We start from the raw sequence: 12,968 nt of genomic DNA on the forward strand, positions 1-12,968 counted from the left end.
TGGCGGGCCAGATGCGGCCCACGGGCCGTAGTTTGCCCACCCCTGCTATATGGGTTTGCCAGCTTTAGCCTTGTAAACAACTCTCATTTTTCTTTTCCTGTAGAATAAAGCTACAGATAATGTTACAAGATTGGCTACAAGTGTTGTCTTTGGTGTGAGATCTAAAGTGCAATTGACCTGGGGTGATTGGTACTTTAGGACTGGGAGTAATCTGAATATTGCTGTCATACACGGTGTGAGGGATCATCTATCACAAAGATAGGCAAGACACATGGGAGTACCCAAGGAGACTGTCCATGATTCCATGTTAAGACTGTTACAGTGTCTGAGGAGTTTACAGTTGATAATTGATTGGTGAAAACTAAGTATAGAACTCACCACCAATTTGGGGTTTGTGCTCTGGTTCTTAAGAGTCTTCCCTTGACAGCATGACCTCCTTTAACCTCTCCAGTCTTAGAGTGAATTATGCCCTCAGAAATTTGCACTGAAATATGTAGGACTTGCTTCCATGTATATGAGTTCAGAATTAGGGCCTTGTAATATCACACATTCAGAAATGGAGCAATAATACACTTCTATGGATTCACATAAAATAATGAAAATTCAGTCCAGATTGTATAACAATTTTCAAAATTTTAAAATTAAACTGCTAAGATTAAAAGTTGAGTTCATAGTTATTCAATGATGGAAAATATTCCATTTAAGATTATTTTCCCACAGTATGATTCTGCTTAAATTAAGATTGCATTTACCAGAGTGAATTCTGCAAAGAGATTAGGTATGGTGCTAGCTTGTTCATAAACTATTTTCAAGGTTAACTCTTGATAAACTGAGAAGCACGGACTGCCTGGTCTTCTTTCAAACACAATATTTTGCTAGTAACATCCACAGCTATAATTTTCTGAGTATGGGAACCTTAAATCAAAAGTTTTTGTGGGAAAAATCTCAATATTATGAAACTTTAATATTGCATTAGTATTCACTTTTGACTCAATTAGGATTTAAATCTAGACCACCAGAGGGGGAAATCTAGTACATTATCCAATTGTAGTAATTTACAATAATGTTCACAGGCCTCAAAAATATAATTGCCAATGTTTTGTGGATTTCTTTGTTTGTTTTTGTTTTCTGATCATGCATATTTGTCAAGTTTGGTAAATAAAATGTCACTCATGAAGATGTAAGATATTTAATTACCTAATTTGCATATTGCCATAAATTTAAGAGATTATATGATTTAATGCTGATGTAAATTGTCTGCTTGACATGTAAGACCTCTGTTCTACAGAGCAGCAGCAGGGCAAGCTATCCACACATTGCACTGGTAGCATGCCTCAACCTCGATCAGGGAAAGGTGCTTGTGCAGAAGAACAGGGACTTTCTTATGGGTACAGCCTCTGGGATTTTTTTGTATAATTTTTTATGAATTGTTATTTCCATTTATCCATGTGTGTGTGGGGGGTATCTGGTCCTGCTCCTGGGGGACAGGAGGCCCGTGGCGGGTCAGGGGGTCTACAGAATGAGTTCACCCTGAAGCAGCAGCTCCTGTCCCACGGGGCTGGGTTCCTCTGCCGGGCATTGCAACCTGGCACACGAGGCTGCTGCACCACTCAGGTTATAGCACCACTTATGATAGCGGGGAAGATGGGCCAAATCTGAATGAGCATTGCTCTGACTCTATGCACCAGGTTGCAATGACACTCCCTTCCGGAGGTGGTGTGGGGCCAGGATAGGCAGGGAGCTGCCTTAGCGGCAGCCACACTACACCACAGACTGGTAGCCGCTGGAGGGAAGTGCTGCCCAGCAGGAGGCCACGCCCCAACCCCCTCCCAGAGGCAGCACCCCACACCTCCTCCTGCCCCCCCTCCCAGAGCCCACACCCCACAACGCTCTTGCACCTCAACCCCCAGCCCAGAGCCCTCTCCTATACCCAAACTCCCTCCCAGAGCTTGCACCCCTCACTCCCTCCTGCACCCCTGCCCCAAGCTCAGCCCAGAGCCCGCTCCCACACTGCAAACCCCTCGGCACCAGCCCAGAGCCCGCACACCCTCCCGAACCCCAACCCCCTAGGCCACCCGTGAAAGTGAGTGAGGGTGGGGGAGAGTGAGCAACGGAGAGATGGGGGGTTGGAGTGAGCAGGTCAGGTCTTTGGGGAAGGGGCGGGGCCTCGGGGAAGGGGTGGGGTAGATCCTGGGTTGCCCTTAAATTAAATAAAAGTGATCTTGGGTATAAAAAGGTAGAAGACCACTGATCTAAGGGGATAAGACTTGGGTCTGTCATAATAGAGATCTGCGTTCTGTTCCTAAGTAGGGTATAAGGCCTCGCTCAATAATAAAGGTTGTGAACTGCAGAAATATTAACAGTGCTCTTTGAAAGAGGAGAGCCTAGAACTCATGGTCTCCTGACTCCAAGCCCAATGCATGACCTTTCCATGCATTATAAAGTATTTTATGGGGGGAGGGTCTCTCTCCAGCACTATCACTGAGAGGAGTGACACTTGGCTGGTCTGGTCATGTACTGGAGGAACAGGAGAAGTGCCAGGAACCCACCAAAAATGTTATACTTTGTGCTCCCACTATAGCAGCTCACTCTATAGAATCTATCTTGCAGTATCCTATTCCCAATTCTGAGGGATGATTATTTAGTGTCGCTGAAAATTACCCAGAAGTTACTCAGCATGTTTCATCTACTCCAGAGTACAACTATGAAGGAAATGCAACAGGAAAAATTAAATTGTCTTCCTCCTCATGAGGATTTTGACTTCCTGGAAGAAAGGGAAAGTGACAGAAAAACTTAGATCAACTCCTCTTCCCTTGGCCTTTGCGGGAGAAGGATCTGTTGGTACTACTTCCATTATCTAATGTTACTGAATCCTCTCTACCAATGAAGAAAAGAGTTTGTAGGTTGGATAAGATAGGCGGGGTTAGAAGATGGGAGAGAAGAACTGATAAAGATGTCAGCCTTCCAGTTTAACTTCTGGAAGATAGTTACAAAAAAAAAAAAAAAATCTTTTCACATCTCAACAGGGCCTAAGGGATATGCCCTAATGGTTTAATAGAAAGGATATTATAATAAATAAGGTTGTGCATGGATATAGACTAAAATGGCATCAGAGAAGCCAGAATGCAGTTTTGTAATAGATTTTAACACATTATCATAGCAGCTATTCTGTTAAAGTTACCATTAAAAGCATTTGGTTTTTACAGTGTGTTCTTGTTTCATTAGGATAAATCTGTTCAAACTAGGACTTCAATGATGTCAGTGTATACTTCATTTTTGTACCGATGAGCAAAAAAGCATGTTGTCACAGGCATCTTTGAAACTGTTTTTCAGGCAAAATTAACAAAAATAGATACAGTAAAATTAGGTTATTCTACATACCAACAAATTATGGATTGTACCAAGAATTTAATACCTAGGTTCAATAGAATGCCATCCAAACTGCTTTGCAAGCTATACTGTACATATGATCGATAGTTCCGATTTGCCACAAATCACATATAAGAACCACTATTTAAACTAGTACCATGCCTCTGGCAGCAACTAGTATCTAACATTTTAAATAAAGGGGGAGGGGGGGACAAAGCTCCACCCATAACTCATATAACCAGCTGGGCAAGATTATATATGGTGCATAAACATTTCTTCCTAACTGTCATAAATATAAAGGGAAGGGTAAACCCCTTTGAAATCCCTCCTGGCCAGGGGAAAGCTCCTCTCACCTGTAAAGGGTTAAGAAGCTAAAGGTAACCTCACTGGCACCTGACCAAAATGACCAATGAGGAGACAAGATACTTTCAAAAGCTGGGAGGAGGGAGAGAAACAAAGGGTCTGTGTCTGTCTGTATGCTGGTCTTTGCCAGGGATAGACCAGGAATGGAGCCTTAGAACTTTTAGTAAGTAATCTAGCTAGGTATGTGTTAGATTATGATTTCTTTAAATGGCTGAGAAAAGAATTGTGCTGAATAGAATAACTATTTCTGTCTGTGTATCTTTTTTGTAACTTAAGGTTTTGCCTAGAGGGGTTCTCTATGTTTTTGAATCTAATTACCCTGTAAGATATCTACCATCCTGATTTTACAGAGGGGATTTCTTTATTTCTATTTACTTCTATTTTTATTAAAAGTCTTCTTGTAAAACACTGAATGCTTTTTCATTGTTCTCAGATCCAAGGGTTTGGGTCTGTGGTCACCTATGCAAATTGGTGAGGCTTTTTATCCAACATTTCCCAGGAAAGGGGGGGTGCAAGTGTTGGGAGGATTGTTCATTGTTCTTAAGATCCAAGGGTCTGGGTCTGTAGTCACCTAGGCAAATTGGTGAGGCTTTTTACCAAACCTTGTCCAGGAAGTGGGGTGCAAGGTTTTGGGAAGTATTTTGGGGGGAAGGACGCGTCCAAACAGCTCTTCTCCAGTAACCAGTATTAGTTTGGTGGTGGTAGCGGCCAGTCCAAGGATAACGGGTGTAATATTTTGTACCTTGGGGAAGTTTTGACCTAAGCTGGTAAAGATAAGCTTAGGAGGTTTTTCATGCAGGTCCCCACATCTGTACCCTAGAGTTCAGAGTGGGGGAGGAACCTTGAAACTAATACACATACTCAGTGCACATAATAATCATGATCATCTTTCAACTTATATCCTGAGGCTTGTACTTAAATACTGGAGGATATGGTGAATTTGCACTTTACTTTTATTTCCCCCCCCCTTTATCTTTTTCTGAAAGATTTAAATAAACATACAAGGCCATTATACTTACAATCAGACATAGCAGCTGTGTTTGCTTTGAGGGTGTGCACATCAGGCAGGATATTAAAATATGCAAGAATCCTGCCATCAGAAAGCAGGATCCTTACCCTACCAGTTCAGTAGGAAAGGACAGAGAAGCAAGGCAGAGGCATAGCAGGATATGTACTCTCACACACGAGAGTGTAAAGGACTCAGTGTCCTCAGTTGTTGCTATAGAGCGGTGGTTCTCAAACTTTTGTATTGGTGACCTCTTTCACATAGCAAGCTTCTGAGTGGGACCCCCCCCACCCTTATAAATTAAAAACACATTTTTATATATTTAAGACCATTATAAATGCTGGAGGAAAAGTGGGGTTTGGGGTTGAGGCTGACAGTTCGTGACCCCACGAGGGGTTCCGACCCCCAGTTTGAGAACCCCTGCTACAGAGTCATCTAGAAATTAAAATTTCTGCTCTCATTTCAGAAACAGTTTCCATAATCAGGACAGTTTAAATGACACTGTTTTAAAAGTAGGTTAAGCTATAGGGCAGTCAATTTTGACAGTTTTATCACTGTAGTGTAATTGACTTTTTAATTTTATTGTAGAACTCAAGTTCCCCATTTCTGTTCAGGAGACTGGATCAGCTTTGCTCTAGAACAGGGGTGGCCAGCCTGAGACGGAGCCAGAATTTACCAGTGTACATTGCCAAAGAGCCACAGTAATATGTTAGCAACCCCCCCGACCCATCAGCTCCCCCGCTCCCCAGTGCTCCCTCCCACTGGCAGCCCTGCCAATCAGCACCTCCCTCTCCCTCCTGATCAGCTGTTTTGTGGCATGCAGGAGGCTCTGGGGGAGAGGGGGAGCAGCGAGGGCATGGCAGGCTCAGAGGAGGGGGTGGGAAGGGGTGGAGTAGGGGCAAGACCTGTGGCAGAGCCAGGGGTTGAGCAGTGAGCACCCCCGGCACATTAGAAAGTTGGCACCTGTAGCTCCAGCCCCGGAGTCGGTGCCTATTCAAGGAGCCGCATATTAACTTCTGAAGAGCCGCATGTGGCTCTGGAGCCACAGGTTGGCCACCCCTGCTCCAGAGGATAGAGGCACCACCTACCAAGTTTCATTCCACCACTGCATTTTGATATTTCAACACCATGGCTTGGAATATAAAAAGAGAAGCTGTGTTTGACTTTAGACAGGAAAGCAGCAAGCGCAAGAAGCCAAGTTTCTTTGTTTTATGTTGAACTGTTTCGCGGGAGGAAGCCCAGAGGTATTCATTCAAAATACAAGCCTGAGCTGCTTATTTCAGATCTGATCTTTTCCTACTGATCGGATGTTCAGAACCGGACTTTGGGCCCCTCTCTTTTGAGGATCAGACCCTAAGTTCACACCTGGATTTGGGGTTTGCTCATCGGTATTTCAGGGAGAGCAGAAACCAAGCCCTGAGGTAACCTGTGGGCCACTGGGTCACCAGAGGACAGAGGCGAAGAAAGCTGAGTTATGTAAAGCAGACTAAAGCTTTGGGTTGGGCCCCAGCCACCCCACGCACCTGCAGGCAAGGTTCACAGGCGGAACAGGCTGTGCACACACGCTACGGTTCTTTGCTCGCCGAAGGATGATCTCCCGTTTGAGGGGGGCAGCCAACAGCGGCAGGTGGCCAGATCCACTGCCCCCGCCCCCGCGGGGCACAGCAACGTACCCAGGGCCGGCCAGAGACACTGGCCGCAACTCGCGTGCCCCCGCCCCGCACACGCAGGAGGCCGATCCCGGGAGCCCACCTCCGATGGGAGATGCCCGGGGGCACCCAGCACCACACGCAGCGGGCGGGGGCAGGCCGCTCCCCAGCCTCCGGCACCGGGCGGGCAGCTCACCCCGGTGCTCCCGGCGGGCGAGCCGCCCCGGTGCCGCTCGGCTCCCCCAGCCTCCCGCCGCCGCCGCCCCGGCCGCACGTCGGGGGCAGGCAGGCGTTTGCCGCGCCCACCGCCCCGCGCTTACCTGGCCGCTCCGCGTCCCCCAGGGCCCAGCCCGCCGGGCGCTCAGCCTCCCTGCCGCACGCTCGCCCCGCGAGGGACCGGCTCCAACCGGCACCTCAGGCTCCGCCCGCCTCGCTGGTCACGTTACCGCCCCTCCGCCAATGGGGGCCCGACTGGCGGAACCGCTGCCCGGGGGGGGGCCCGGAGACAAAGGCGCAGAGCCTCGCCCGCCCCGCCCCGCCTTTTGTGAGAGCTGGAGGCCTCCCGCGGCGCCCGGGCCTGGCCGGCGAGATAAGCGCCCCCCCCCCCGGGGACCCGGCTCAGCCTGGGAGGGAGGCGGCTGTCCTCGCCTGGGCTCCCTGGGCAGGGTGGGCGCCCGAGTGCCCGGCGGAGCAAGCCCGCCCTTGGGCTCCTCTGCCGCAGCCGGGCTGGGCTCATCAGCCTGTCCCTGCCCGCGCCTCTGCCGCCCGTGCATCCGCAGTGGGGATCGCTATTAGGCTAGCACCCAAAGCCCCCAGTCAGGGTAAAGGCCCCAGGGTGCTGGCTGGGCACCCTACAAACACCTAGCACCAGAGACAGCGACTGCTCGCAAGAGCTTGAGAGCAAGATCCAGCGCCGGGGGAGACAACGGGCGATGTGAGAAACAGCTTTAAGTTCGCATGTGGTCACAGAGTCCAGGTATGTGATAGCCACGGCGGTGAAACACCACTGCCTTCACCCGTGCGTGGCTGAACTGGAGGCCGTGGCCTTCCTAGGACCTGGCCTTTGGACTCTCATATAGTCGGAGAAGTTACAGGTGGACGGGACCCATTAGGTCATCTAGTCTAGAGGTTCCCAAATGGTGATTTTAGATTTGCTGGTGTTCTGCAAAGCACTTGCTGATAGTCCGTAGACAGCTGGCTTTTCATTTCCAGCTGCTAAACTGCATTAAAGAAGTTTAAAAATACATGTTTTACCCAGTATTCCTATTCCAGGTAAAGGAATGTTGCCACAGGAATATTGTGTGTTTATTAATGGGAGGGAAGGTGGTCCAAAAGATAATATCGCTATTAAATGTGGTCCATATCAAGACAACTCCTGATCCAGTCCAACTCCCCTCTGCAGGGGCTAGTGTAGGATTATCTCCTATAATATATTCCTTGCAGATGACAAAATAATTTGCCATGGGTAACTTTTCTAATGCTTGGTTTCAGAGTAACAGCCGTGTTAGTTTGTATTCGCAAAAAGAAAAGGAGTACTTCTGGCACCTTAGAGACTAACCAATTTATTTGAGCATGAGCTTTCGTGAGCTACAGCTCACTTCATCGATGAAGTGAGCTGTAGCTCACGAAAGCTCATGCTCAGATAAATTGGTTAGTCTCTAAGGTGCCACAAGTACTCATTTTCTTTTTTCTAATGCTTAGGATTGCTATCTTTCTTGCTGTGTTCTGTGGGCAAAATATCTTTACATCACAAAGATGTGATGATGTAGTATGATGCATTGATTTATTCATATGTATTTCTTATGAAGCACCTGGCACATTTGTGCATTAGAAATAATAACAATATTGCCATTCTGGAGAGTTACAATGGAGTTGTACTCAAAGTACATTTGACATCTTTACATTTCCTGCAAGCATAAGTGACCCATCAAAATCAAAGCTGGTGGTAGCAATCCTATGGGCTACTGCAGCAAGGATTTTCCTTTGTGTCCATGCAGAAACAAATGCTTTCTGAGTCACAGTAATATGATCTCTCTGTCTGTGTGGATAGCTCTTCCATGCCAATTCAAATTCCAATGGGAACCCTAGAATAAAATTAAAAGGTTCACTAATATGAACAATTCTTTATATATACACATTTATTTGAATTTCCCTCTTCACTTCCTCTTTCTATAGCTGGCAGTATAAACTTTCCTTTCAAACATGATGCAAAGAGCAACCTCCCTTCTGCCTCTGTCCATTAAAGACTGAAATTATTTTTTTCATTCCTACTTAGATTTCTGCATCTGGCTCTTATAATCTGGGACAAGAATGCTCCGGCCCCCTTCTAGTGACTCAGACAGACAGCTCAATCTATTGGCAGAATTTTTATGCCCAGCTTTCATTCTTAGCAGCTTTCTAACAGAGATTCATTTGAAACCCAATTTACAATACAGAATTACTCTTTATACCCATTCCACTATAAAAAGCCATTTATCCAACGATCAGGTTGGCTTCCAGGAAAGTGGATCTACTTTCAGAAATACTTTTTTTCCAGAAAGGCACCAAACTTTCCTTTTCTGTTCAGAGCTCGAGAGAACGGCATAAATGAAATGGCACAAACTCTAGATTTTGTGAAAATGAGCACATGCAAATCCTAAAAAGAGAATTTTGTTTTTAGTTCCAACTAAAAGAGTTATTTATAAAAATACACACTCCCTTGCAACCCAAACATTACAGCACTTAGAGCCTGAAAATAAAACAGACTCAAAACAAAAGTGAAACTGACTTCATTGTCCAAGCTGAGAGAAATACAAAATGTAAACAAACATAAGCAATTAAATGTAAATTTTTTTAAAAAATATTATTTTTAATAATCTAAAATGTTATTAGTAACTTAGTTTACAAAGTTACTGTTGTTTTAAATCCACAGTATCCCTTTAACCTGTAGGGGATGGACTTTGATTATCATTACTCTGAATTCATTTAAGTGATTATTGCCAGGTCAACAAAGAAGACTGAATGGAATTGTCTGCAGTTACTGAATTCAGAACTCCTCTTAATGCCTAGTAAGCACTAGATAGCAGGCTGGCAAATTTCTTCTTTAAAAAGCAATTGCCTTTTGGCTCATGACATTGCTATCTCCTTTGCTGATTGCACCTTGATTTCCATCAGAAAGATAAAACCTCTGCTGTGTCTGTACTTTCCTGATATATGATTTAATCCATTCAGATGAAACAGAACTATTTTCCCTGCTGTAAACAAAATAAATAAAATATCTTCTTATCCTATAATTTTTTTAATTCTGCTAAATTTTAAAGCTTGAACTATATCCAGGATCTGCCACATTGTCTCATTGGCAGCAACAGGATTAGAGCCAAAAGAAGATGAGTTAATATCCTATTAAATTACAAAACTAGGAATAGTTCTGACAAACATTCTGTTGTGCTAAAAATTAAAGGAAATTTATCAGATTAAGTCATAAAACTGAATCTGATACCTCAGAAGTTGCATAACAGCCACATTAACAACTGATAGAGGTCAATCTGCTAGGTTTAGCAGTTATCTATTCTGTTACTGACTTAACAGAAGGAATAGCATAGGGGGACCACTCAGCGCATCAATTACACCCTGGAAAAGTCAAACAGATGAAGATTAAAGGTGTCCAGAGGGAATAATTTGTTAGCCACCCACTGAAAGAATCAACATGTCTTCATTTGTGCACCTGTAGTTTTACATTTAACAGGCCATATTCATTGTGTTCATATAACTTCATGTTGCAATGGTGTTATATGAGAAATGAATTTCTCCCAACCTTCCTGGTGCAGCACTGCCTCGATAAAAGTTCTCCACACTATATACTATGCGTTGGAGATAGCTGGCTACCATATGTCAATCCAAAGTGTTTCAGAGTTCACTTTCTCATAAGCCATGCCATCAGACAAAGCTTTTCTAGATTGGTGTTTGGACACTATGAAAGTAGTTACAAATCTGCCCAAATTCTGGTAAGCAATATAAATTTCAAATACTATACTCTGTATGACCAATGTGAGACAAACATCTACCCTGATCCCTTCAGTTTCACATTTTTGAGAACACTGGGGACATAAAAAAAGACAGGAGCTATGACATACATAAGTGTCCCAATATGCGTTAGAGCAGTGATTCTCACACTTTTTTTTTCGTTGACCACTTGAAAATTGCTGAGGGTCTTGGCGGACCACTTCACGATCTTTCCAAATGTTGTTTGTACCATTAGCTAACTGTTGTAAAGCACTTTGGATAAAAGTGCTATATAATTTTTTTTTAATAATAATAAGCTGTTTTTGTTCTACAAATAAAAGCACACAACTCATATTTTAATATCAGTAGTCTTACCTTTCTAATGCGATGGATGCGCCCTCTCTCCCCCCCTGCGGTGGGGAAGGAGCAGGGGGTCTCTCCCTCTCTCTCCTGCTGCAGCAGCCCCCGAGCTGGGGCTGGGAAGGAGGGGGGTATCTGCCTCACCACAGCAGCCACAGAACTGAGGCTGGTAAGGAGGGCTGTCTCTCCCTGGCAGCCACAGCCCTGGAGCTGGGGAAAGTCGCCTTTTTCTCTGGCCGCCGCAGTCCTGCGTGTCCCAAATTCCCCCCACCCCTTCTTCTCACCCCATTGCCCTCTCCCACCTACTCCCTCTTCCCCCCAAGGCCACCACCTCACCTTACATGTGTGTCTTCTCCAGAGTCCAGGTACCTAATTAGTGGAGCCATGCCTGTGCGGCTTCACTAATTAGGTGGGTGGCCCTTCATTCTCTTGTGTGCGGCTGCCCAGGCGCGCACCTTAGAGGGAACTATCCGCAAACCACCTGAATGGAGCTCGCAGACCACAGTTTGAGAACCTCTGTTTTAGAGAAAAGCCATCCACTGCTCAGGTTTCTGGTTCTCTGAACCTATTGCAAACTGTTGCTAACTGAGCTTTCTCCACAGTGCCAGAGAGATCAATATGTGGCTCCCCATACCCTTATTAACTGTGCAGAGTTGCAGGAACAATAATATCTTGGCTGACCATTCCTTTGGCAGCAACTATCTGCAATTTGAGGGCTAGTCTATGTGGTGAGTTTAAACTGGATTACTGACCCATCTGTTTACCTTTGTGCCCTCCCCTACCACAATGTCACCTTCCCTGTTTAAAAGCTGGTGCAGGGCCAGATTTTACCCATTTCCTTCTGGATTGGAGTGTTTTAGCATTGAGGAAGTACTAGTCCAGAAGGCTCACAACGGGCTTCACCATTTAGACCTGTGCAGAGACCTTGGATCTCATCACCATCTGGAGTGAAGTATCAGTGTAGAAAGTTCACGTGGAAGCCACAGGAATAAAGATCTGTTTGTAGACATTGCAAAGCAGAGGTCCATGTTTGGGATGCCGACTAGTGCTGGTTAAAGAGCAAGAAATCAGGAGGACCTACATTTAAACTGGGGATGAAAGGAAAAAAAAAATCCAGCAGTAGACATGTGACCTGTTCATTTTGTGAGGAACTGGACAGGATTTTGCACAACTACACACCATCCAACCCAGAAAGGTTGTGGTTGCTGCTGTCCACTCCTCCCTCTTGCCCCAAGGACAACCAGCAAGAATGACTGGATGATGAAAAGGCCAATAAGGAGCTGTCCCATGAGAACTGGGTTCTCTTTGGGACTCAGGACCCAGATGCCAGCCAGGTTGAAAGACAACGCGGTACCTGCCATGCTAGCTTCTGTTCCAGATGATGCAGCCATTTTAGGCATAAGATCCTGAGTCTCCAGCCCCCACCTCCCTCCCTCCTACGGCCCACACTGTCTGTTCTGTCCCCAATACACATTTCCAAGGTGGCAGCTCCCCTGCCCAGGCAACTGGCCTCTGTCACATGCTAAAAACCTGACCATCAACCATTTTCAGGCCCACACAACAAAGGACACATGCCCATCTACCTATTTTCCTTTCCCCTCTCCTCATCTCTCCTGCCCAGTGAAACCCCTTCTCAACCACCATTCACCATCTCTAAATGGCAGCCAGTACATGATGCAGCCGCAGCCCCTATCCTGTCCCTCGGCATCTGCTTTGTGGCACAGGCCTCTGGCCGTGTCACCATCCGGTTTTCCCCACTTCCAGGACTGCTCCAACAAGAGTCCAGATACTCCTCGCTGCAGCTTGGCAGTCCACAGCTGGGTTGCTCTTTCAGCAGCTAGTGGGGAGGGAGGGGCCCGCCCAGGCCCACCAACTACTTTGAGCCCTGGCCCAGGAACGCTGTAAACAGCAGCATCCTGCTGCCTCTCCTTCCAGCTCACTGTCTCTATTCCTTCAACCACTTTCCCACAGCCTCAGTTCCTTCTGCTCCTGTCTCTGGCTTCAGCTCCTTTGCCCTCTTCCCAGGGCCTCGAGCCTGTAAATCCTGGCAGCCCATCAGGAGCTCTCCCTACCTCTCCGGAGCAAGCACCTGCCCTTCCCCAGGTGATGATCTCTCTGTAGCCCTCTGGGAAGCCCTGCAGCAGACTAACTCGCCCCTTCACATACACATATGGACATTGTATGATCATAAAGATACAAAAACTATTGCTCCCTGCTCAGGTATAAATGCCTATAACACG

The 12,968-nt window shown here is 46.1% G+C and overlaps 2 protein-coding genes across 3 annotated transcripts in view; one reads left to right on the forward strand and one right to left on the reverse strand.

The window, feature by feature from the left end:
• Positions 1-6,888, reverse strand: part of LRRC8B (leucine rich repeat containing 8 VRAC subunit B) — a 44,954-nt gene extending 38,066 nt beyond the window's left edge. Inside the window, exon 1 of one of the 2 annotated variants that reach the window (XM_073357126.1) lies at positions 6,708-6,888. The gene's annotated coding sequence lies outside the window, so the exon portion shown is untranslated. The remainder of the gene's footprint in view (positions 1-6,707) is intronic. The other variant, XM_073357125.1, reaches the window with a different exon arrangement.
• A 45-nt stretch (positions 6,889-6,933) lies between these two features.
• KYAT3 (kynurenine aminotransferase 3) overlaps positions 6,934-12,968 on the forward strand; it is a 56,477-nt gene continuing 50,442 nt past the window's right edge. The window contains exon 1 of the mRNA XM_073357132.1: positions 6,934-7,363. The gene's annotated coding sequence lies outside the window, so the exon portion shown is untranslated. The remainder of the gene's footprint in view (positions 7,364-12,968) is intronic.

Source organism: Lepidochelys kempii, chromosome 8 (genome assembly GCF_965140265.1).
Source record: "Lepidochelys kempii isolate rLepKem1 chromosome 8, rLepKem1.hap2, whole genome shotgun sequence".
Taxonomy (NCBI): domain Eukaryota; kingdom Metazoa; phylum Chordata; order Testudines; family Cheloniidae; genus Lepidochelys; species Lepidochelys kempii.